Source organism: Epinephelus moara, chromosome 20, assembly GCF_006386435.1.
Source record: "Epinephelus moara isolate mb chromosome 20, YSFRI_EMoa_1.0, whole genome shotgun sequence".
In the NCBI taxonomy this organism is placed as follows: Eukaryota; Metazoa; Chordata; class Actinopteri; order Perciformes; family Serranidae; genus Epinephelus; species Epinephelus moara.
Genome location: NC_065525.1, coordinates 33108588 through 33132655, shown reverse-complemented (window position 1 = coordinate 33132655; position 24068 = coordinate 33108588). Strand labels below are relative to the sequence as shown.

Below are 24068 nucleotides of genomic sequence, written 5' to 3'. Positions count from 1 at the left end.
GACACAATAACATCACCGCTACGGTAATACTGCAACAGTTTACAGCTTATACAGCAACTTAACAGAAAAAAACATCAACACATTGCTGAGCATCACATCAAGAGTTAAAGGAGTTAATCACGACCGCAATCATTCTCACACACAATCTTTAATATTTTTTGTGTTTGGTTGTTGTCAAATTTAGCAAAGTAATAATCAAATAAATTAACTTACCTGTTTTTATTTTCTTGCAACAGTTCCATTTGTTTTTTTCAGAAGCCATTGTGATGGGCTATCTCACCCCCCCTCCCTTAAACATCCCTCAACTTCCCCTCCATGCAAGTTACTGTACCGAAGTAGAGGCCGGGTCACGATCTGGATCCGGACCCCCTCTCCTCGTTTCCCCCCTCCCCTTATTTGTACCAGGTTTGATCCCGTACCAAACANCCCCCCCCCCCCCCCCCCCTCCTTCCCTTCCCTTCCCCCCCTTCTCCTGGTGTGGGTATTTTTTATTGGGTGGTCTTTTCATTTGCAACCCAGTCAGTCACGATTCTCCCCCACCGTCTGCACTGCACAGCGACTGCCTCTCCTGACGCAGCCAACGCGCACATTACTCACTTTAGCAGTCACGACTCGGGAATCCGTGTTGTTTCCACCGAAATTACACGCTCGGTATTGAATTATTGAGCATGATCTGGCCCCTCGAGTCGGTATTTGCGCGTTTTGACCGACGAAGAATCACAGTTGTTTTTGTGTGTGTTTGGGGAGGTGAAGGAATGTATCGCAGGTGAAGTACAATCGGGATTTTGCATGACAAAGACAGGTGGTCGATGTGGGTTTTTCTCTCTCCTCGTGTCTGTGGCACGGTAGCCTCGTAGCCTGCATTCAAAATACTGGGAAAATTGGCCAAAGTCGTGCACAAACTGGGAACGGCGGTAGTGAGCGCGGTTCTCGTGTCCCAGTCGGGCTGCGGAGCTGTGCAGACGCCTGTAGCCTATTCATCATCTTGCCGGTCCGGGTCGCTAATTCAACACTGATACCTTAATTGAAAGGGTGATTCCTTCAAAACTCTTTCTTGGAGTAGCTATAGACGCGGTAACAGCGACGCTCCCTTCGCCTCCTGCGCGCCCTCCTCGTCGCAAAGTTATTGTGATGAGACAACAGCACTGGAGTTAGTTTTTTTTTGTTGCTACTTTCTTAAACATTTCTACGCGCGCTGCAAACGTCACGTGGCTGCACATCTTCTGTTCATTATAAGGCGACGGCAAAAGTTCACTTCAAAAACAAAAAGGCTGGATTGGTGAAGAAATCTGATGAGTTGGTCAGGCACGGGAGGAAATGACGGGACTGACGTGAGCAGAAGAAGAGCTGATCCAAGTCGGTCCGGCTGCTGCTGCCTCTCTCTCTCGCTCTCTTTCTCTCTCTCTCTCTCTCTTTCTGTCTGCCTGCCTATGGCATCCGATGAGTCCGTTCAAACTACACAGGCGGGAGAAAAAAAAATCTCTGTTCTAACATATTTTCGAGCCAAATGTCTCCCCTCGGTTAGCGCAGGCGATTTAAAAGGAGGCGGGGGTTGCTTCAGTATTTCTCCTCCAACGTCGCTTCAGGAAAGAGGATTCGCCCAGAATAGCTGCTGTTGGTTTCCAAACAGGAGTAAATAAAGCTTTTGGCTGCCAGGAACAACACCAGCCACCCCCCTACACACAGACATGCATACAAACACACAGGCAACACCACCAGCAACAGCCCACTACCGCCACTTGGTGTAGTTTCAGCACCATTGCTGCTGGACAGCTCCCGGGTTTCCCCATGCGGTGCGCCTGGTCTCTGCTGCAGCAACAGCTCCTTCACTTCACTTCACTCCCTCCTCATCTCCTCCTCTTCGTCTTCTTCTTGCTCCTCCGCCGCCGCTTCTCTTCTCTGTCAGCACGACTCCTCTTAAAAACAAGAATACGGAGGGGAAAAGGCGTCCTTAAGCGTTCATCAGAGAAGGGTTCCCCTCGCTTTCGCGGTTAAGCAGGGAGATGGGAGGGAAAAAAATAAATATGTGATAGAGACTCAACAGCGCCAACAGACAAAGGGAGTTTTTGCACTTGCTTATTTACCAAAAGGGGTGATTCCTACTCTGCAGGAAGGGTTGCTCTATGCCTCGGCTCTACAGTCAAACATGGCTCGTAAAGCATGCCAATAAAATCCATGCCTACGACCGGGAGTTGACTGTTTTTGCGTGCAAGAGGAAAAAATGTGAGAGGGGGGGAAACAACATACTCGGGATCATGCACTAGCAAATACACAGAAGTACACGGAATTAAACACTGCATGTGCAAGGGTCTCACTCACCGTAGTGTAGCCACGTCCTTGTTCTAAACTGGAGAAAAGAGAAACACAGAAAGGTTGAGATTTTAGTGGAAAGCCGCAACAAGAGTGTGGAAGAAATGCAACAGATTAATTCCTCCATTTGTTATTATGTAGGCTTACAGTGGCACGTCCAAGTTTGCTCAGGATCGCCTCCCTTTTTATACAAGTGATACCCGTCTGTCTATTTCTGGCGCACGATCAAAACTATGATGCTATTTTTAGGTCACAGTACGAGGAAGGAAAAAAAAAACACTCACAAAAGGCATCGCTTAGGAACGTTACGTGAAGTGCATGTAATGTAAATTAATTTTGCCTCTCCAACTCTGCACAAGAGCCCCGATTCCCCTCCGTTGCATCATTGCAGTGATTTTTTTTTTTTTTTTTTTTTTTTTTTTAGGAACCCAATGTGCCTCCAACAGCACCACCACCACCTCATTCTCATCCTTAAAACACACTACTTTCACCCTCCACAACTAAAATCTAGAACTCGCCGTCGCTGCCAATATCATCGACAATATTTGATGTCTTGTCGCCCTCTTCAGAAGCTTCTCGTCCCAGTGTCACTTCAGCAGCTGAAACTCATGAACGCAAAATAGGTCCAAATACTGATGAAGGCGGATTTACCCGACGCTCCCTGCGGGATTTTCTTTTTTTCTTTTAGTCGACGGAGCACTGTAAAATTTAGTAATTAAGCTTTGCTGACGAGAAGAAGAAAAAAATAATAAATAAAAAGCCATTTTTTTTGGTTGAAGGGCTGCGTCAGTTACTAGGCATTGACGTCACGTTTAGATTCTCTCACTTTACAGCCCGTAGAGCCTGATTAAAGACACTGCCGCTCTGTGATCAGCTCTTCGCAAATGTGCCATGGAAAAAACGAGTGACAAAATAGGAAAATATTACAGGTGGATAATGTGGTGTGGACTCGTGGAAACTGCAGCTTTGGAGAAGGTTATCTCCTGGTAAAAACCCTCCTCTAATGCTGGAGCATCTGGGTTTCCATCCAACCTCTCCCCCCCCTCCTCTCCCTCCCTCCCTCCCTCCCTCCTCTCTGCCTCCCCTCCTTCTCTTGTCTCTATATATCCCCCCACCAAGCGTTGGTGCTGTTTTGGTCTTGGAGAATTTTTATCCCAGCATCCAGTGCATTTGGCGGGCAAAACACTGCATCTCTGAGCCGGAGGAGAGGAAAACACAGCGAGCCGAGCCGCTGCCTCCTCCATCTCCTATATTCACTAGCCGTGCCCACGCACCAGACCCCGCTCACCCACGGAATAGACCCACGGGGACCGCACACTTGTCCATGCAAAAGCGCACAACAAACCTCCCTCCACAGTATGCTCTGTCTCTCACCCCACCTCCCCTTCAATATCTATAACACCTTTACAGTAAGACCCTCTCTCCACACACACATACACATGCACATGCACACATTGCCGTCCATCTGCACTCGTGCCGCGTGGAGATTCACGAGACTTAACGGGATGGGATGGGGTGGGCTGGATAGTATTGGGGGTTTGGAAAAGGAGGTGGTGAGTATCCACTGAGTGGCAGCTACCTAGAAAAGTCGGCTCTGAGAAGGGAAAAGGGCTGCGCCCGTCGCATCGGTTTGTGCTATTTTTATCCCTGCCTGTAGGCCAACTGTATGTCCCTGACTGCTGGCGAGTGCATGTATAGGGACAGACACCCAGCGGATTTAGCATGTCCTCTACACTAAGAAACCAAGCATACGGAATCACAGAACAGTAAAGAAAACGATAACACGGTCAGTTTTTATGCTCTGGATATTTTGGCATCTGTTACTGTCTGTCGTGGCTCTATTTTGTTTCCCACAAAACCAAACACGAAAAGATGAGACAATAGTCCCATCAACCCCACACACAATCCACCACCACGAGCCACCCTGCACACACAGAAACACATGTACGCACACACACAATTCCCCGTAGTCCACAATCATTCAATCAAAGAGGGAGCAGTATCAATGGGAGTTGCAGCCGAGGTTCCTCAGTGCAGTGCGCCAAGATCCCCGCGTGGTGTCGACAAACTCGGCCAGAGATCCTCCTTAGTCTACTTCTACACCCCCCACACCTCCCTCCGCACCCCCAAAAAAGTATGCACTCCTGACTCCTGCAAGTTGCAAACCGCAGCAGACTTTTTTTTCTTTTGTGAAGCCTTTGTCCGACTGTATCTCACAGCAATAAGACACAGAACACGACGCAGCTCTCATTGCCACAACTAACTAGTTACAGAGGGTGCTTTCCCCGCTTTAAAACAACCATCGATGCAGTAATATATGGAGAGCTTTAACCACCTACACTCAAACTGCCCTCTTTAGGCTGATGCACATTTTCAGGACACGCATTATGAGGATAATATCACGGTGTCAAACTAGTGCAACTCCAGAGGAAATCACGTCTCACTACTTTCTTCTTAAGTACAATTATTTTAGGTGATTCTCAACGTTATTCACCACTATTTATTGCCTTAAACCAACTTTGCCTCCTGTGGCGATACGTGGACGCAGCTTAAATCTGCAGAGGTGCTTTCCATGGTGCTGAACACCTCAGTCTGTCTGTCGTGTCTAACCACCACAGCACCCCTCCTGCTCCACAAAGCAACTGGTGTAATTTACACAACACACTCCACAGTCACATGAAACTGATGCTGATATTTCAGAGCATGCAGGATTTTCCAAATGCAGTTACATCGGCTGCCATGACCAAGAACATGTAAGTCTGAGGTGGCTTGCAACACGTGTTGACTGACGCATGTCCGCTGCGCAAAGTTGTTTACAAGTGGAGAACTAAAGGCGCATTACCTCTGAGCTGAGCTTTGCTTATGACAAATATACACGAATGAGGGGCTGTCACGCTCTCTGTCTCTCCAGACACTCACATTTGCTTTAGTGGCACGACAAGGAGGGAACCAGTGTTGCCAAACAGCAAAACATGCCACAGATACTTGGAACATGCAGAAAAATGATATTCCCCCAAACTTTCCTTCTCTCTGTCTCCCTCTTAGTTGTTACTAGGCATCACAGCAGAGCAGGCAGCCTAAAGCAGAGGATCCCCAACACGTGAATACTCCTACGCATTACCGCAGCCCGCTTTCTTTGAGTGTCTGCAAAATCCACTCCGTGTTCCCTATGCACACACAGAACCAAAAGAGCCTTCTTAAATATAGAGACATTGCTGTGTTAATATCCTAACCTGGTCGCTCCCGGAGGCAGCAACGATTGCAAACACCGGCATGCCCTGCGATGAACCTCAGTAAAGTCGCCTTGGACGTCTCGAGTGCAGCAAATATGAAAGATGGTTAATTAAGAGCTTGAGTTAGATTTCTCCACGAGAATCCACAGACTGATCACAGAGGCGCACACACGCGTCCCCCCCTTAACAGACAGACATCCTCACATAAATTAGATCATTGTGTCAAAAAGATGTACTCGGACTAGAAACGGCGGGTAACCTGACTTTTGGATGGCGTTCCCCGCCACTACATCTCTGCTTGTGAGAGTGCTACTGCCCTCAGATCAACCACTAATCACCGAGACTCTGAGTCCCAAAATATCTACGCATGGTCTGACTGCAAACTTCCCTTACTAGTACAGAACATTCCGGGTCGGGATTCGCGCCATCTACAAAAGAAAGCACTTACCTTTTTGATTTAGATTTTTGTGTCTCTTTTTAAACTCTTTTTAAAGAAGGACTGTGTGCAGGCTGAGACAGAAAGAGGAGACACAGAGAGGGTGAAAAGCAGGGCAGCCTATACAGCCTCCCCTCCTGCGTCAGGATGGAGAAAGCAGGTCAGTCCGATGTGCGTCGTCTCCCAGTTCTGTCGGAGACTAAAATATTTGGTGCTGCCATTCAGGATTCAGGGAGCCAGCTCAAAAGAAAGGTGGGTCGGATGGGTGGTGGTGGTGGTGGTGTTGGGAGGGGTGAAGGGTTTGGGAGTGGAAAGGTGGCGGTGGTGGTTGGAGAGGAGGTGGGGGGAGAGTACACAGATTTACAAATGTGAGCCAGCTGATAGAAAGAGCCCGCCAAATCAGGGGGACTTTACGCAATTGGGGAGGCGCGCCGCACGCTTCACCTCACTGCATAGACACACTCTCCCTTTCTCTCTCTCGCTGTCTGTGCGCGCACGCGTGTGTGCGTGTGTGTATGTGTGTGTGAATGACTTCCAGACAGAGACGGAAAGCATGAATGGGGCAGGAGAAGCGCGACTGAGAGTCCGCGCTATTATCGGCGCAAACCCGCCGGGATGAGAATTTAAAAAAAGGCACCAAGGCAAAAGCAGCTCGCGGGAAGGGGCTGGGAATTCACAAAGAAAGACATAACCAGGAGGAGAGAAGCATTCATGTCACAACACAGGGAAAAGCTTTGGAAAAAAGTGTCTCGACGACGTGCAACCACCTCTCCATCTCTGTCTTTGGCTCTCTATCTGTCTCTCCCTCTCTCCCTGGTCCTCTTCTCCAGCAGTGTGCTATTGACCTGCATTGACGTCATTGCGTCATTAGGTTTCCCTTAGAAACACTGACTTTCAAAAATAGTATCAAATTAATTCAGCTGGCAAGGAGAGAGGGGTGGGGCTTATGAGTGTTTGGGGTGAAGGGGGGTGTGGGTGAGGAGTGCGTGTGGGGGGGGAATCGTGTTTTATTCTGAGATTTTTTTTTTTACCCCCCCTCAAACAACCCCTTCACATCCTTCCCGCGCCACCATCATTTCCAAACCGACTGGGGTGGAGAGCTGGACCAGACACGTCGATATCTGAAGCCTAAAGACCCACTGCTCAATGTGGATCCCCGCTGGGAACAATGCAAAAATAACTCAAATTCTAATTAAATTTCACATATGCATATTAGTCATTGTTGCCAAAGCAAGTATATAAACACAGAGACTATGAAAAACGAGGGCATAAATAAATCAAACATTGATTCATCTCTCTGTCTCTCCCTCTCTCTCCAGTCTAAAAATATCCTCCAGCCTCCAGCTGACCACGTTGAAAACCTTTTTTCCCCATTTAACCTGCAGGTCTTAGAGCCAAGGGAGCCAGAACACCACGCAGACAGACAGACAGACAGACAGACAGAGAGAGGTGTAATTCTACAGGTTGTTGGGACACTGGGTTCTTTAAGGATTTTCAGTTAGGATAGCAGACCTGTAATGAACCCCAAAAACCCTTTAACCCAAACAGACAAATCAGTAAACAGAACTCAGTGTTCTTTTCGATTAAAACGTGTGTTATCACTGCTGCCTTGGGACATGTTTCACAATTTAACTAGTTAAAGGGACAGTTCACCCCAAAATCAAAAATACATATTTTTCCTCTTACCTGTAGTGCTATTTATCAGTCTAGATCATTTTGGTGTGAGTTGCTGAGTGTTGGAGATATCAGCCATAGAGATGTCTGCCTTCTCTCCAGTATAATGGAACTAGATGGCACTCGGCTTGTGGTGCTTAAAACACCAAAAACATACATTTGAAAAACTCAGCAGCAATGTCTTTCTCCAGAAATTATGACCTGGTTACTCAAGATAATCCACAGACCTTGTTGTGAGCATCACATAGGAACTATTTTCTTTCTACCAAACCACCCGCCAACTGTGACACCACGCAGAAGGAAGTGTGCATCTACTTATGGATGAGAGGCGTCCTCCTTGGCTGACCTGTAACCATAGACTGTATTAAATAATGGACGTAGCTACTGTGAAGTCACCCACTGGTTTGTGGACTCCCATTTTAAAGCCTCATGTTCAGCTTTTCAGACTTTGCCATCTTGTTTTTTTGGAGCCAGAAGGAACCATATCTGGATGAGAGGGTGTAGCTGTGAAGGAGCGAGGGGTGGATCTGACTTGTGACTGTAGTGACAACTCGTGGACAGGCTGTCACTCAAGCAGCCTCGCTCTTAAATATGCATAAAATTAGGTGTCATCACATGTCAACATTTGGTCATGGACTTTCCATGTTGAGATACCCAAGGTACCCTGGGTGTGTTGGTTGTTGATGTTCTGGGACACCATGTCAAGTTATGCCTGTTACATGCATTGTCTTCTTTTAAAATACACTTCAGTTTTCACAAGAAATGTACAGTTTGCATACAGTCTCTTTCAAAATAAATGCATTACGTTGGTACAACACCGCCATTTTACTTTTAAAAACAAACACATGTGGTCACGTTTTGCCAACACTACACACGGTTGGGTTTTGGAAAAAAAGAACAGGGTTTGGCTTTACAATCTTACGGGAAGCGAACACCGGCATCCCGGGTGAAAGTCGATAGTTTTTGGACCAATCCACCACCGCTCCTGCCCACCCACACAGACTTTGGCCCCCCTTAACTTACACTGTTGTCCTGCCGCATTTCCCCCTGATGCCACCGGGTGACGTTAAACAATAATGTTGACCGGCCACTTATCATGCCAGCGTTAAAGGATGGCTTTTATCGTCAGTGTCTGATGCCAGAAGTCACTGGCCAAGCACTGGATTTCAATGACTTCGGAGTGAGACCAGGTTATGCTTCCAGAGCCAGCCCCCAGTGGCTGTTCAAAGAACTCCAGTTTTTGCCCCGTCCGCCTTGACTTCATTTTATAATCCCAGAGGATGCTGCTTGGCTGTAATGTTAGCTAGCTCCATATCGTTAGGCAAGCTGGCAGTAGAGGCACACTTCCTTCTGCGTGGTGATAGGATTGGTGGGTGTGGTTCAGTTGAAAATGGCTCCTACATGAAACTGCTCACAACAAGGTCTGTGGATTATCTTGAGTAACCAGGTCATGATTTCTGGAAAGAGACATTGCTGTTGAGTTTTTCCAAATGTATTTTTTGGTTCCTTTGAGCACCACAAGCTGAGTGCCATCTAGTTCCATTATACTGGAGAAATGGCAGGCATCTCTATGGTTGATATCTCCAACACTCGGCAACTCACACCAAAATGATCTAGACTGATAAATAGCACTACAGGTAAGAGGAAAAATATGTATTTTTGATTTTTAGGTGAACTGTCCCTTTAAATGATCTTAGTAGTAAGCCTCACAGAATTTGCCACCAGCATGGGAAGTAACGCTGAAACCAAAGTTGAGATTTAATCGGTTCAGGTGTCACTGTCTACAGGTTGAATATACAGGGAGGGGATGGTTTTAGTTTCATGTAATGCAGTGTCTGTCTTCATTGTTAATCTGTATCCTTTATTAAGTTTTATATTTTATTGCTCTGTAAGGCACTTTGAATAGTTCTGGTGTATTAAATGTGTTCTATAAATACAGCTGCCTTGCCTTGGAAAGTTGTATTTGTATCTGGAGGAAGCGTTCACAGTCGTGTGTTGGGCTTTGCCTCTGGGAGCTGTCCGTGGTGCTGAAATGTCACTACAAGCTGAAAACCCTCAAGATTTTACAGTTAAACTCTCAATTTATTGTCCACATTTTCACCAATTTATCCAGTGTTGTTGTAAAGCACCTTTTTTAAAAACTCTTCAGAAGAGTGGCCTCTATAAAATAGCGTTAGTGCTATTATTTTGACAGGCCTCTGACTCATCTGCAGTCCAGGAAAATATCGTGACTGGTAATTGGTAATGGGCTGATGAAGCAAAGTGGCATCATGCTCGCCAGCATCACTACAGAACTGCAATTCACAGTCTTTTTCACAAGCTATGGGAGATTATATGGAAAATATACACAATGAAAACAACATATCTAAATTAGGTGAAATTTTGAAGGGAATTTCCTCCTGACCTCATTTTTAAACTAGAAAAAAAGCAGTTTAAAACCCCTTTGGGTTATCAGGAAATCTCATTGTTGCAAATGCCAATTTACAATTCACGATCTTTGGGGTAAACAGCTAAACAAAAAAACACATAAAAACTATGGATAAATAAATACAGATTTTACAAAAGCTATTTAGTTATCTATTAAATCTAACTTCAACTTTCAAAATTAACTTTATTGTGGATTGCAGTAGAGAAGCTCAGTAGAAAAACTCATTGTCCGCAGTGTCTCAGTATCCATCAAAGTAAACAAAACTGATTTACATTACATAAATAAATAAATGTACAAATGTAAATTTATGTTTTTCATAAAGTATGACTTTGATTCTGATTTTTATGTGGACTCTGTCTGGAGGTTATAGTTAACTCACATACATTACTGTATTTAAAGCTACAGTATGTTATAGTTAACTCACATACATTACTGTATTTAAAGCTACAGTATGTAACTTTTTTTTTTTTTTTTTTTTTTAGCAAATATGACTTAAAGGCGCCGTGTGTAAGAATGTGGCCAAAACGGTTACTGCACNTGGCGTTTTTGGGAATCATAACAAGGTCGTTTGGGTTTAGTCGCACCGTCAGCCATTGTAGCTCAGTCGTAACTACTGGCAACCTGGATGCTGAGACTCTACTGACTGCGTGACTGGTAGACGGTGGTGGGTGGCGCAACAGGCCAAAACACAAATTCAAAACGTAAACATGATTTGTGTACCATAAAAAATTATTTTGGCTGTACTATTGTTGTCGGTGAGATCAGTGTGTTATATTAACATTATTCCTTAGTCTCTGTGACATATTCGGATGATTTTACGACTATTTGCTTTAGATTTCTTACATATAGCTCCTTTAAGTTAATTTTCATAACTGTCACTATATCCTGACATTCGTACATGAGGCAGGAAATCTGTGAAAAGATCATGTTCCTCTGCCTCCTCATATACCCCTCTTCCACCAACATGGAACAGGTTCGGTTCCGGTTCCCACGCCTAATATTGAACTGCTCTGAACATTTTGACCAAAAATAAATTGGTTCAGAACCAGAAAAGTTGGTCCGCAGCTGGAACCAAGAAACAGCAGGTTTTCCTTGACCTGAGGTGCGACCTGTGATCCTATCAGTGGGCGTGTCATATTCTACAGCAGTGGTTCCCAGCTGGTCCAGACATGGGGTCCAGATTTCTCCTTAGTCATTAGTTCAAGGTCCACACAGTTTAACATAGTCAGCGTCATACTTGTGTTTGGACATGTCATGGAGATAGTTCTCTGTATCTGTTAAGTAGCTGTACGTTATTCACTCACTCTACAGCAATAGCTCTGTGCCGTAAATTTACTGTACTTAAAAAATAATAGTGTGTTTTTTTAGAATGCTGACACATTTGCCAGTCACTTGTGGTCCATTCAGAATGGACCTGCGTACTACGGCTTCCTCCCGCAGTCCAAAGACATGCAGGTTAACTGGTGAGCATGTCAGCGCTATGATAGTCCAGGATGTATCCCGCCTCTCTCCCGATGTTAGCTGGGATAGGCTAAAAGACGTCATGAAGTTTGTGTTGGTTTGGATCATATAGGTTTTTGACCGTGTTATGCAGAGATGAAGTTAAAGTGATGAGAATATATAGAAATAAGACATCGCGTCGGTAGTGGACCACACTAGATGTGTAATTTTGAAAGGACTTGGCCTGCCGTTTCGTTTCTTTTTTTCTTTTTTCTTTTTTATTCTCAATAAACCTTGTTCAGCCTTTTCCCTGCCTCATGTGACTACAGTGGATCTCCACAGAAGAAACAGAAACGTGAGCCAAAACCGAGACACCTCACAGACTAAGTAGCCTGGGAACTTTGGTATATTGAAACAGCCACTATGAATAGAGTTTCTAATGGCATTTGCAAGTATGGCAAAAAGGACCAATCTGAGCAGAGGAGCTTCTAACGCAGCTAGACATGTCATGTCATGCTATAACTAGTGGGTGGTGCTTTGGCAGCCAAGTCACAAACTTTCTCATTTTACAGCTAAACAGTACACTAAAATAAGTTTCTGAGAACATCAGAGGTGAGAAATGGGCAATGCAATAACAAATTATTGAATTATATTTGATAAGCGCTGCCTATGGCCTGTGTCCTGCGATTGGCCGAAGTCTCCCATCATGGACTAGATTTTCTACAGCCTGAAAACAGAGCCGAGCGAAGGCGCAGAAGTGTTCTCTCAGACCAGTCGAATTACAATATGCTTAAAGTTTATTGTGGGATTTCTGCCCAGTGGCACCAAAATTAAAGAGCCTACCTGAGCTTTAAGTGATCACTGGTTTGATACCCACTGTCAGCCCTTACCCGACGGGTCAATGTGTTTCCATGTAAGAATCTGGAGCTCTAGGAACTGTCCAATCCTGACCTTTGACCTAGTTAAGAAAGCAAAAAACACAATGTCCAAATAAGCATCAGCAAAAAAAAATAAAATAAATAATACGCTTGCCTGTTGCCAGTTATTTTCCTTAAGAAACAATGTTTTGCAGAGTAATGGGCTGTCGTCTTTATATCCACAATGTATAAGCAACATCAGTACTTTGAGTCTTTAATTCAGTATGACTAAGAGACATGTTGTTTTGGAAAATAGCTACCCACACCTTTCTCCAAGACACACATTGTCATTGATGCATGTATGACTACGAAACACACACACACACACACACACACACACACACACACACACAGTACATACAGTTTTAGCTACTTATTTGGAACCTGCCCACTTGTTTATGAATTTTTAGACTGGCTCCTTTGAAAAGTTGCCCAACCTACTTTAGTCACTGTGTTGTTTTTGCGGGAGTGCCGAACGAAACTGTGCTTCTATGTGTGATATATGAGAAAGAAAAGAGTGAAGAAAAGAGAAGGAGAGGGAGGGATAGAGGCAAGCAGAGAGACTGTGACAAAAATACTTCACCATTAGGACTGAATTAGGCCTTATGATTCATCCCCTTCAATTGAGACACACATTTCAAACGCTGTAGGCTGTTCCAGCTCACGTCTAGTAGCCATTTAGCACTACACCTTTCAGGTTTTTTTGCTGTGAGACTTGTGCACCAAACACACTAAAAAAAAGGGTGTGAGTGTTGTTTGGGAGGAGGAAGTGCAGAGTGTGATCAGCATCAGAGAGGACAGATGCTCGGTCTACGCCCAAATACATGAATGTACCACTAACCTGTTCCGATTACTGCGAGGAAACGGTGGTAGGGTGTCTATTCTGGGTTTGTGGCCCGCTGAAGTGCCGTTGAGGAAGTCCTGGTGCTTCATGGAGGCTCTGTAGCTGCTGCTGACCTCTGACCTCTCTGCGAATGAAGGCAAAAGACGAGTTTTCTCACAGGAATCAATCAGGGAATCACAATAAACCAGTAAACAAGAGTAAATAAGTGTTGCTGCAGGTACAAGCTTTGCAGGACTCAGAATTGTGTGATCGCAGTACAAGGCGGGGGACCCACATGGGGAGCAATGTATCATAGAAGACGTCATCAGCACCAATGGAAGTCACGCAGCATTTAGGGGTCAGTGCCAAGGCTGACGACAGAGTTAGAGAGACAGAGAGAGATCCTGGGTGTGACTAAGACACTCCGACCATGGAAAAACAGTGTGCTGTTCTCCTCTCCTCCTCCATAATAACATAAACACACGAGTCAGTCAGTCTGTTTGAGCGGAAATGTTAGTCTTGATAACGAAATGAAAATGTCGCTCCCTCCATACGGCCTATTGAGCTTCAACCCTCCGCCTTTTCCTTTTTTTTCTTTAAGCATGTCAATACAATAATAATACCTTCCAAAACATTTGCCTTGGGTGTATGATGGCCCCCGTCTTTTCCACTTGGATCTCTGCTTGTGTGTGTGTATGAGTCTGTTGTATACACACAGGTCCTTTTAATTTGTTTGATGTCCCCTCCCATCTGCCTTGTGGCTTTCCATTCCGACTCGTAGGCTGCTTCTTTCTAGGAAACAGTGGGTGTTTTGGTCTGATGTTTACTATTGGGCCCCAGTGGATGAGGGCGAGCATACACACAGAAAAGGAGGGATTCAAGGGACCCTTTGCCGGGGTAATGCTTTACATACTGAACCATTATAACTGAAAAAAGAAACCTCAGAGAAGGGTGCAATATAACAGCTGTAATGCCATGTCTTTGTGGATTTTATTTGGTTTGATTTTTGAATTTTATTCAGGCCTAGTTAAATTGTTTCCTTACAAACTAAATAAACTGGTGACCTTCCATTCAGCTACACTTTGGTTTAAATGTTAATTTAAAGGAACATTTAGGGGGACTTAATGGCATCTGCAGATTGCATTCAGCTGACACTTCTCCTGCTTATAATTCCCTCAGTGTTCATGGTTCAGGAGGTTTTTACCGGGAGCCGAATTATCCTCAGAGATCTCTTCCTCTCCGAAACAAACAGACCAGGTGATTTAAACTGGTAAAAACACTGAATAAAGCAGTTTCACGTTACAAATAAGTGTTTCCCCTATGTTGTTTGGCACATCACAGATTGGCCACTAGCCATCTGCTAATGTGTGCTCAACTTTTTTTTTTTTTAAGCCAGAGGTTCAGGAGGTTTTTACCAGAAGCTGAATTATGAGCAGAGGTCTCTTTCTCTCAAAAACAAACGGACCCGGTGGTTGAAACCAGTAAAAACGCTTAATAAAGCAGTTTCACTTTTTCTGACACTCTTGTTGCAGAGGGCCTACTTACTACAGTGGTAAGGCAAAAACTCCAATGGCCCTCTCTAGAGCCAGTGTTTGGTTTGTCTGTTCTGGGCTACTGTAAAAACATGACGGTGCAACATGGGGATCTCCGTGGATGAGGAGCCACTCCCTGTGTACTGTACACGTGGCTCATTCTGATTTAACGATAACACAATGATTCTCATTTTAAGATTATTCCTTTCATTTACTTTCTGTAACCAATTATCCTGTTGGGGGTCCCAAGAGGCTGGAGCCTATCCCAGCTGACATTGGGCGAGAGGTGGGGTACACCCTGGACAGGTCACCAGACTATCACAGGGCTGACACATAGAGACAGACACACTCACATTCACATCTACGGCCAATTTAGAGTCACCAATTAACCTGCATGTCTTTGGACTGTGGGAGGAAGCTGGAGTACCTGGAGGAAACCCATGCTGACACGGGGAGAACACGCAAACTCCGCACTGAAGGGCTCCCTCACCCCTAGTTTGAACCAGGAACCCTATATTATATTCAGTTTATGCCAATATATTCCCCTAAATCCTACACACTGAACCAAAATATAAAATAAAATATAACTAAAAAATAACTAAAATAATGCTAAAAGGTTAAATTAGAAAGGAGACGAGCCCTTTAAAAAACCTTTAAAAGTAGTTGAATTGGAGCATTTCATACATTATTACTATCAGAGAAAATTAAAGACTATTTTTTGTCCAATTTGTTTTCTGTCTCAGTTTTATGATAATTCACAAAATAACTCAAACTTAAGCAAAATCAAAGAGAAGCTTAAAAAAAAGAAAGCTTTTAAGTCTAGAGGAACCATTGCCAGGTTTACTATGTAGGATCATTTTTGTTGAGAGTGTGTACAGAGGGATGGCTGGCCAGGTTTTGTTTGAATTTCAAGCCCAGATTAAGGAACCCTGCGCCCTCTCCTCCCTCCCCTCCCCTCCCCCTATTTATTTTTCCATCTCTCCTGCCTAAATGATGTCAATGGAAGCAGAGCTATAGTGCTATTTATAGAACACCCCCCCTACACCACACACACACACACACACACACACACACACACACACACACACACACACACACACACACACACACACCACCACCACTTACATACCCCCCCTACACCCAACACCAACCATCCTTAGCATCACATGCTTGGTTGCGAGCTCTGCTGCACACAATAAACCACCTCAAGAGAAGAATCCGCATGAATCGAGCCGCTGAATATTTATGAACGGCTTTGTCACATGTGCGCCACGCGCACACGCATGCGCGTACGCCCCCTGTCCCATCACCCCTCCTCGGCCCCTCTTTAGTGTGTGTGTGTGTGTGTGTGTGTGTGTGTGTGTGTACTGTATGTGTTTGCCCTCCATGCCTGGTTATTGCCCGTGCAGCCGTACTTCCCTCTGCAGGAGAAAAAAAAAAAACAAAGAAAAAGAAGAAGCCCATTGAGAGGGACAGAAGCGATGCGCGCCCCCTGCCTTCTTATTCTACTTCTGCTGCTGCTGCTACTCTTCATTCACTCATTTCGTGCAGTCATTCATTCATTCATCACTTTCCCACTCACTCATTCACACAAATCCTCCCGTGGAGTCTGTGAATGGGCGCACAAATGGGATGAATGCGGGGAGCCACCTGTTCAGTTAGTGCACTGTTTGCTGCTGTTATTATAGCTTGTTTGGGGAGGGGGATGGGGGGGGTGGGGGGGTGTACAGTTGGGATCACCATATAAGGCGCGTGTGCGTGCGCGTGCATGTATGGTGGGGTGCATCTAACAACACGCCAAGTCTCAGGGGACACCAGAGTACACAGTGTTCCCTGGGTATGAGTTTTGGGAGCTCTAGCCTATGCATAGACCAAATAACCCCCCCTCCACGACTCGTTCTGTCTCTTGACATTCACATGCTAGATTACGTAACATAGTTGGGGGGGCTGGAGTTGAAAGCTGGAGGAGTGGTGGTGGAGGGAGGGAGGGAGGGAGGGGGGTGTTTAAAGTGTCCTTCTATCACAAATAAATGCACGGTTTGCTGCACAAGCGTCTTCGATTGAGAAGAACTCATGAGGTCTGTTTTTTTTAGACTGCCTTCTATTTCTGAAAGGCGGCCGTGATAAAAATAAACTACACCTCCCCCCACTCCCCTCCCAAAATCCATCATCCACCCCCATCCACTCTTAGATTTAGAAAAGCTGAATTTCAACCCTTCATCAACGGGATCGTGTAAATATCTGGCGGCTGATGATGCGCTTTATCGCTTTATCGGCAATATGCGTAATGGTAATATTGGGTGTCTACGCGCAAAGACACGTCCAAAAATCAGATTAATAACCGCCTTTTATTTCCTGAATATCTCACTTTAAAGATGATATAAATAATTTTGCTCTATGTGTGTCTTTTAGTGGCAGAGAGGCTTTAAATCTTCAAATATTTCACATTATTCTTGATTAAAATGCTCATTATTTGTCTCCGCTGGCATCGTTTGGCCATTTTTGCGGTGCGACAGGCGGATTTTTTTTTCTTAAATAGCCCAAACCAACCCTGGCTTGGTATGCATATAATACACAGCAGCAGATAGAAAGGCTGGTTGGTAATTATAGCGATACTGTGTGCATCCACAGCGGTCACACGTGCAGCAGCCGCTTCCCTGCACTCCTGCTGAAGTTGACATGTTAACACTCACTGGCTGCTATATTTAGCCCAGCCTCACAGTGCTGTTACTATTCCCAGCATTGTACATGAGGGGGCGGACGGTGCGTTTTTTTTTTATTATAAAAGGGAAGAAAAAGTTCCCTTTTCACAACTGATTTATTTTTCCGCGTACAGCACGGCCTGCTATCTGCAAATGATACCTCACTGGTTCAGGGACGCTGCAGTTAAAGAGCATCACGATTCATAGAGTGATTGGTGATAAATTATTGCCTGAGCAGAAACAGATGATGATGATGATGATGATGATGATGATGATGATGGGTGCAGAAGTCAGGTCATCAGTGCTTGATGGTGGATAGCTGTCCTTGACCTCTGACCTCTGCGTGGAGCAACAAGCCAGAAAAAGATTTTCCTCACATTATTATTAAACTCTATATCAATACTTTCTAAATGTCTAACCCTGCTTAGGTGATTGAAATGTGAATTCCCGACTAGGAAAATTCACGTGAACGCCTCAAAACTATAAAAGTCGGCCAAAGTTTTGTGCTGCATTCACGTACTCCTCGGATAGTCCAATTTCCGAGTTGGTTAGTCGTTCTTCTTGCAACTCCCGACACGGTGTGTTAATGAGCTTTAAGTTGTAAAGTGGAAACAACATGGAAGCTGAAAAGAGATTTGTTGTTTTTTATTGCTCAGAGCACATAAACACTTTGATATGGTTTACTGCAAAGTGTCCCAAACTTGTTTTTGCACCAGTGGCCTGTGTCCCCTCAAAACTACTAAAATATTGCTTTCCCTGACTAATGCTAATAAAATGACTTCTCTTACTAATCTAGGTGACTCCACACTCTTCCTAATACCATATTACAAGTTACACCTGAGCAAAAAAATGACATGCTATATGAGAACTAATTGAAAGTTTTGCTGCAGTCAAACGGATTTCTTGAGCTCTTGTTTACGACACGAGAGGTCACCTACACAAAGTCATGAACTTGGAGTTCTCAGAAAATTTCCACTCACAAGGTCATAAATACCACAAGAGGGGTGTTCATGTGGCCTCTTCTCCTGAACATGGTAAACATGACCCCATTTGAACACCATAAATTACAATCAACCGAACATTTACTTCCGCCCGCCATGTTCCTGCATATATGATGTCAACCCAGCTACCAAAATTCTTGCAGACTTTATAAAGTTGTTGTTTCGACTTAAGGGGGCGTTTGCATGAGTTGTCCCAGTCAGTAATTCTTTGTTTCCAATTTTTCTGACACCGCATATATGCAGGGAGATATGTAGGACAATGGCGGAAGTAGGTTAATGTTCACATATTACATGTCAATTTTTTGCTCCCATGTAGGCAAAGCTTTTGATTTACTGGTCCATCTACGTCCCAATCCTCGCCTATGGTCGAGAGCTATGCGTATTGACCGAATGAATGAGGTTGCAGATACAAGCAGCCGAAATGAGTTTCCTCAGAAGGGTGACTGGGCTCAGCCTTAGAGATAGAGTGAGGAGCTCAGACATCCAGAAGGAGCTCGGAGTAGAGCCGCTGCTCCTTCGCATCAAAAGGGGTCATTTGAGGTGGTTCGGACATCTGATCAGGACGTCCCATGCAAGGTGTTCCGGGAATGTCCAACTAGCAGGAGGCCCCTGGGTAGACCCAGAACATGCCAGAGGGATTATATATTTCGTCTGGCCTGGGGAAGCCTCGGAATCCCCCAATGGGAGCTGGAAAGTTTTGCTGCAGAGAGGGACGTCTGGAATACTTTGCTTGGCCTGCTGCCCCTTGACCCAGCTTTGGATAAGCAGTTGAAAATGTACAGTTGGATGTAGACAGATTTGTAATATGGCATTTGGTTATAACCCTTAGTAACTGTCCACATAGTGACGTAGACCCTAGATTTGTTAGAAAAGTTAACCTATGTATTAGTAGCAGTTTTATGGGACTGGTGTACTGGTGCAGCAACAAGTGTGGGACCAGTTACTTTGTAGTGTAAAACAGTTATCAGCATGCTTTTAAAATGCTCTGAGCAACAAAATACAACACATCTTCTATGGAGCATGTTGCTTCCACATCATGACTTAAAGTTCATGAACACACAAAATACAGACCTCCAAACTCGGGGACCATCCGAGGAGCACATGAACGCAGCACATGTCATCTGGAAACAGTACTATTAAACTCACACCTTATACACCCGAATCTGGTAATAGTACTTTAATGTGTTAATCTGTGCTTCAATCAAATGCTGCTGTCACTCTCATGGAGTTAATTTGTTAAAAAGTTTGTCACGCAAAGCTCCCCTTGGATGTATTATGGGCAAACCCTGTCTCGGTTACACTGCCTGATTCATGTCAAGTGTGATTTCAGCACCAAGGACAGCTCCCATCAGGCCCTCACACACAGAGGTCCAGGGTCATGTAACATAGTGCTCTCTACATATGGTCCATAGCTTGTCGCCCTTTCTCCTCTCCTGGCAAATTTTCCTGGACATTGACGGAAAACATCATGAGGTCGAGGACGGATGCAAAGCAAAATTCATAAGAAACTAGAAAAGGAAAACAGCTTTCACTTTCACCGGACAAAACTTTAAAGGGGAACTACGCCCATTTTCAAAATTCCTACATGTTACGTGTCAAACACAGTCAAAAATATTATTTAGCATGAACAACTGTCTTCCTAATACCCCAAACTAGACTGCTAAAACTCAAATTTGTGTTGCCATCAAGTATATCATCTAAAACTGCTCCACAGAGAATCGTTGCATCCAAAATCATATACTGTACACTACATACTCAGTATGTGTACTATACTTTAGCAGGCTAATATGTATCTTTTCAGACACACTGAGCTGCAATTTCCAGCTCCCAGTTGCACCAAACACCTTAAGTTTTCTCACTGAGTATAACACTTGGGTCTCTTTAGCTGAGGTACTTACTTAAGAGTGTTGCACAGAGTCCCCTAGAAAGTTTCCTTAGTCTAAGGAAAAAAGTTTCGGCTTTCAGTGCATTAAAAGACATTCTACAGCCATCAAATTCTACAGTTTCCATGGTAACCATTTGTTTGTTTGCACTTACACTTTTGATACCTAGAGTCTTTTGTCATATGGTTTAACTAACTTAACAGGATTCTTTAAGTACAAGACCAAGCAAAGGAGAAAACCTTAAACACTTAAGTGAACATTTTAAGAAAATCTGGAGGAGAAGACATGTTTTGTTCAGCTGATTTATTCTAGGAAAACCTTAACTCAGACTTAAAGGGAAATCTTAACTTATGGTGATTTGAGCAACCTACTCCTGGTGCACCATCCAATGAAAAACAGCTGAAACACTAAACAAAGACACAACAGTATCTCCCCTCCTTCATACACAATGGTTCTAGACAAAAGAAGACAGGAATGTATGCACACGTATAGAGGTAAATTTATGTAGCATTTGGTATAGCTATTTGAGCAGCTCTTATCATGGATCCTACCTCCAAGTCGTCTAACTTTACTAATCAAAAATACTCTTTAATGGTACCACTTGTTTTCTCATGCCAGCTGCTTTAATACAATTTGAGTCCCTTTTAAGCCTGTTGTTCCGATAAATGAATAACTTGTTGGTTGGTAGATAGAGCTCAGCTCAAAGTGTGATATATTCTATATATCGGTTAGAGGGGATCAATTGTTTCTCTCAGTCTATACATAAAGATATGCCTATCACTATAGATAATTTATAATCGGGATGATGTTCACACAGACCACAGAGAGACACAAAACAACCACAAGGAGGAGCAAAAGACTACAAAGTGACAAAAATGATCAAAAAAATATATAAAATTAGCTCACAAAGACATAACACTGCCTTAATAAGACCCCAAATTACCTCAAAGAGAACCAAACGACAAGAAAAGACACAAAACAACTACAAGGAGAGACTAAAAGACTACAAAGTGACAAAAATGACCACAAATTTACCTCAAAGGAAACCCAAATTACTATAAAAATACACAAAACAGCCAAAAGACACAAAATTAGCGCACAGACAAACAAAATTACCTTAATAAGACATAAAATTACCTCAAAGAACCCAAAGGACTACAAGAAGACACAGTACAACCACAAGGAGACACAAAACAACCAAAAAAGACACACAATTATCTCAAAGAGACACAAAACAACCATGAGGAAACACAAAATGACCATGAAGACATAAAATTATCTCAAAGAGGCTCAAAACAACCATGAGGAGACACAAAATTACCTCAATAAGACACAAAATTACCTCAAAGAACCCAAATGACTACAAAAAGACACAAAACAACCACAAGGAGACATAAAATGACTAAAGAGACACACCATGACCAAACAAAGATATAAAATTATCTCAAAGAGACACAAAATGACCAAAAAAGACACAAAATTAGCTGACAGAGAAACAAAATTACCTCAATAAGACACAAAATGACTAAAAAGAGAAACAAAATCATCTAAAAGAGCGTCAAAACAACCATGAGGAGACACAAAATGGCCACAAAGACAAATAAAACCATAGAAAGATGCATAATGACTTCAAAGAGACACAAAAACACCATAAAGTCTGTGTCTTGCTCCTATGTCAGAGAGATGGTGGGGCCCTTTGTGTATCTGTGCCCAGGGGCCCATTTCCTCATATCCAGCCATGTATTTAGGAGCTCTCCGATGCACAGGAGATGACATTTCCCAAGGTATTTTCTTTGAACACCACTAAAAGCTGGGAACTTAAGATGAAGAATTCTGAATTTGACTTTTGCAGTCTGCTCTAAAAGTTGTGATGTAAAATCAAGTCGGTTTATTGTGTCAGAAAAACAGGAACTAGACGTTGAATATAACTACAGCGATGAATATTCTGCTCTGCAGGATGGCAGTAGTTTGGCATAAAATCACCAAACATATTTGCTTCAATTGTAACTATTAAATCAGCATGTTCGCCAAAGTTATATCACCTCATTCAGAACACAAACCTTGGGTTAATGTTGCTGGCACTGCTTTCTCCAACAGAATAGCAACACTGAACGCAACACACAACAATAACTAGAGTAGGCTAACAAGTGAGAACACAATGCACAAGCACAGCAGTGTGGCCTGAGCTCAGATAACATTAAGATCATCTCTGAGACTTAAATCACCTCAAGACTGGCAACAAGAGCATTAAAATCAAACTGTAGGAGCTTTAACTGTTGTAAATATGCAGGAAGTATCCACCTATGCATGCTCAGTGTAGATTTTGCCTCATGTCTGTTGGGGTACAGTATGCAGGCCTGGTTTGATCACCACCACCACCACCACCCCCTCCCAAAGACTGGTAATAAAGTGAGGAAACCCATTGAGTTCCACCAAGTGCTTCAGGACTATTGATTTACCTTCACTTCTACTCTCACATGGACTCGTACAGTCGCTCCTTCCTTCTCTCTTTCTCTCTCTGAGGGTCGTCTTCGCTTCCTCTCCCGCTGCTGCCGCCCACTCCTCCTCCACCACTTGATTATTTTCAGCTCCGTGTGTGTGTGCGCGCGTGTGTGTAAACGCATGTGCCAGGCATTGGCTTGCTGGCTGCCTTGCTGACTGGCTGGCGGGCTGGTTTGGGAAATACCTGGTCACGATCAATGAGGAGAGGGTTTATCCCGGTTGCATACCGCCCCCTACTGTCCTGAAATGAGAACTTAAGCTTAGACCTTAAACGCACCATGATGCCTGTGCCAAAAGATGTACAGTATCTCTGCACACATAAATAAATAAAAAATACATCATCCGCCTGCAGATCAGTGAGGATGAAAGATCAAATCAGTAAATTAAAATGATTAATGCACTGCATCACAACATATTATGATTATCCACACACAAATATTGCCTCAGAACTCCCCAATTAATGATGCATTTTTGTTGCCTTCTCCCCGCTGCAGCCTCAGTTCATTTCAGCACTGACTGAGCAAAATGCTTGACCAGTAATTGAGAAAAAGGCCCACACACCAGCCTCTTAATCACTAAATATTCTCAAAAAGGAGGAGACGTGATTTTTCTCCTTCTCTGCATCGCTCGCCAGGATCGCAGTGTTCCTCCATGCGCCTTAACCCGAGCAGAAATACAAAGAGAGACAAAAAGACATCATGAAAGCTTTAAGTGACTCGTTCGGTTTGGGGATAAAAATAGATCTCGGTTGCTCTGCGAGGAAAACCCTGGTCTGGATCGCCCTCTAGAGGGGAGACTCTGCCAGGGACGAGGGATAATTTATGGATGGACAAGCTGCTGCTTTTCTATTTTCTGCAATAAAAGGTGCTGAATTGGTCAACAGTCTTTTAAAGCAACAGTCGAAGCAGGCAACAATCTATATTTCCTATCAATCTTTAAAGAATAATCAGTTGTATCATTGCAAAGCCACATTTTTATACACTAAGACATGTTTATCCTATTTAAATGTTTCTTTTAATGCATTAATTAACTTAATTTAGAGCGATGCACGTCGATGAAACACTGTTAAACCTTATTGTGCATGTGCAAGAGGACGATAAAGATGAGTTTATGTGGTTTATCCTCATGCACATCCTTAGTTACATTCAGAAAAGCATGCATTTGTTGTTTAAATCACACTGATGCAT

At 43.8% G+C, this 24068-nt stretch overlaps 1 long non-coding RNA gene across 1 annotated transcript; it reads right to left on the bottom strand.

The window, feature by feature from the left end:
- Positions 1-2319: 2319 nt before the first annotated feature.
- On the bottom strand, positions 2320-23053 carry LOC126408149 (uncharacterized). Its single transcript, XR_007571840.1, has 4 exons — positions 22839-23053; positions 13280-13406; positions 12412-12479; positions 2320-2347 (listed from the first exon to the last, which is right to left on the bottom strand). It is a non-coding gene; the product is annotated as an uncharacterized LOC126408149 (long non-coding RNA).
- Between the last annotated feature and the right edge of the window lie 1015 nt (positions 23054-24068).